This window comes from Sapajus apella, unplaced genomic scaffold (assembly GCF_009761245.1).
Source record: "Sapajus apella isolate SASKATOON/1434 unplaced genomic scaffold, GSC_monkey_1.0 scaffold4, whole genome shotgun sequence".
NCBI classification, from domain to species: Eukaryota; Metazoa; Chordata; class Mammalia; order Primates; family Cebidae; genus Sapajus; species Sapajus apella.
The window spans coordinates 8,232,724-8,235,935 of record NW_022436944.1 but is presented as its reverse complement, the minus strand read 5'-3'; positions in this window follow the sequence as shown (position 1 = coordinate 8,235,935).

Genomic DNA, 3,212 nt, shown 5'->3' with positions numbered 1-3,212 from the left:
TTGGTAGGTTATAGATTGCTGTATTCCAGGAAAGGGTCCTCTGTTATTCCGTGAGCAGGGGTCGTGATCTCAGGGGGTTGTATCTCTGGTATGGTCTGGTCCTCCTATTATAATTATTTACAGAAACAAAAGGCAGACGTTGCAGATGCCTGCTGCTTGACTCAGGCTGTAGCCGCATTCCTCTCAAAGCTCAAAATAAAGCTCCAACAGCTTTAAGTTTGAATTATTGAATTGCACATAACTATATTTAAGTCATTTTGTTTACTAATGAGCTACATAAAGATAAGGGTTCTAAACCAGGTGCGGTGGCTCACGCCTGTAATCCCAGCACTTTGGGAGGCCAAAGCCTGTGGATCACCTGAGGTCAGGAGTTGGAGACCAGCGTGGCCAACATGGCGAAACTCCGTCTCTTCTAATAATACCAAAAAAAAATTAGCCAGTCGTGATGGTAGGCACCCTGTAATCCCAGCTACTTGGGAGGATGAGGCAGGAGAATTGTTTGAACCTGGGACGCGGAGGTTGCAGTGAGCGGAGATCACGCCACTGCATTCCAGCCAAAAAAAAGCTATGGGCCCTATATACTGCATATTGCAGTACACTCAAGTCTTAGGTTTTATTCAGTAAGTTACAGAAAATATTAAACAAGGATATAAAGCAGAAAGTAAGGCAATATTAGTGAGGCCTTAGTCAATCCCAGATATATTCACCAATTCAGCTCCTAAAAAGTTGCTTATGAAGTGTGAATTTTAGTAATAGCTACTGTTTCATGGCGGTGAATATTTGCTTTGGCTTTATGTGTATTTTCTATTTAAACATGGGAATCACCCTGATAGACATGTTTCTAACTTCCTGTCGAAACAACATGTGGGACAGGTATGGTGGCTCATGTGTAATCCCAGCGCTTTGGGAGGCCAAAGTGGAAGAATTACTTGAGCCTAAGAGTTTGAGAGCAGTCTGGGTCACAAAGTGAGAACCCATCTCTACAAAAAAATAAAATAATTAGCCGGAGTGGTAGTTCACACCTGTAGTCCCAGCTGCTTGGGAGATTGAGGCAAGAGGATTGCTTGAGCCTGGGAAATCAGGGCCACAGTGATCATACCACTGCACTCTAGCCTGGGCAGCAGAGTGAGACCCTGTCTCAAAAACAAACAAAAAACCCAACTTATTGTGAATTATCTTTATCTTTAGAAATAGCAGTAAATGTACTGTATTTCTATAAAATTATTGTCTTTAAAAATGTAATTGCTTCTGGAATTGAATTAATATGGCTGAAAATTGAATTAATATGGCTGTTTTTGAGCTATAATATTTTTCACCTGTTTTCCCCTCTGATTTCTTACCTCAAGACAGTTATGTATGTAACAAGAAAGCAGAAGAAACTCTCAGTAGACTTACTGGCTATAGTTCCCAAAAAGCCTAAGCCAGAGAGGAAAATAATACTTGACGGAAGAGGTCGAATGCTTGAGAGAAGCAGAAATATGTTACCCAAAAATAGAGATGACTCGGGTCCTGGTAGGGGGAAACTATGAAACCAGAAGGGAAGGGTTATATCTGTGCCTCCAGGGAGTCTGGCTTAGAGGCCCATGGGTTCCCAACCCTGCCAAAGGTTCAAGATTTCTGTAGCCCAGCATGAATTTGGGGGTTGAGGAGGCTGGAATGGTGTAGAGAACCACAGGAGCCTACAAAAACAATGGTGGCCTCAGTGGTGGCAGTCAACTTGACATACTTGGTTTTGTGGACTGCAATTAACGTACTCTACAAAAGATAATATTTTCCTGGGAAGTTGGGACAGGAGAATAACATTCAAAGGCAGGAGTACATGCTTCAAATCTGTAAGCCTAAAACTCAGGTGAGAAGTTGCTCGGCCACCCAAAAAAAAGGTGGGAAGATGACAGTTCAGCTGCTTGGGGTCTTTTTTTTTTTTGAGACCAAGTCTTGCTCTGTTGCCCAGGCTAGAGGGCAGTGGAGCAATCTCAGCTTACTACAACCTCCGCCTTCCAGGTTCAAGCAATTCTCCTGCCTCAGCCTCTCAAGTAGCTGGGATTACAGGCGCGTACCACTATGCCCAGCTAATTTTTGTATTTTTAGTAGAGGTGGGGTTTCACCATGTTGGCCAGACTGGTCTTGAACTCCTGACCTCAAGCGATCCGCCCACCTCCGCCTCTGAAAATGCTGCGATTACAGGCTTAAGCCATCACACCCAGCCTTACTTCCAGTAATTTTTTGATAGAATGTTGGAAAGAGATAAAAGTTGTTAAAGATTTGCAATTATTACCAGGTGTAGAAGAGGCGGCAATATAACATTAATTTTATGACAACCAGGCCAAGCATGGTGGCTCACACCTGTTATCCCGGCACTTTGGGAGACAGAGGCAGGCAGGTCACTTAATATCAGGGGTTTGAGCTCAGCCATGGGCAACATGGCGAGTCCCCGTCTCTACAAAGAATTTTTTTTTAAATTATGACAATCTTTTGGTGCTCAGGTCAGACTTTTTGCTTCTAGGCGTCTTCTGTCTCAATTGCTAAAGCAGGAGACATCAGTAACAGAGAAATGTTCTGTATGCAAGCTAAAACACTTTGATTAGGGGTGTTCAGAGCTACAGAGTTTAAATACTCTGCTCTTGTCTCCCATCACATTAGCCTCAGCAAGATTATAATAAAGAGAACATGTGATTTTCCAAAGTTAGAAACCTCCTATATTTCATTTCTAGGACTTCACAGAAAATGCAGCAGCTCTTATCTGGAGCCTGGAGTGCAAAGAAAACAAAACAAAATGCAGCAGCAGCTGGCACCGTGATTTCAGTGCAAATGAATCTGTGACAATGAGCTAGGAGAATCTACCTAACAGTTCATAGAAGGTCATTTTATCTGGAAAAAAGCACACAGATAGATGATGCAGTGGAGTTTGCAGAATCAGAAATCTGGAGTTCGGGGGGATTTTGGAGGCAATCTGGAAAAACCTCATTTTTGCAGGAGAGAAACCTATCAACCATGCTGGTGTTGCTTTCAACTGAGTTTGAGCTCATTTGCATATTACTACCTAAAAATACATAAACTACACAATTTTAAAAACTAGAACATATTATACAGAATTCATTTTCACACAGCCCTTTACACCTGTATCTCTGAATGCAACTTGGAAGACTCCAAGGATGTTTCTGTCCAGTGGCAGTTTACCTTGTGACTAGTTTCCTTTTCTTATTATCATCGAG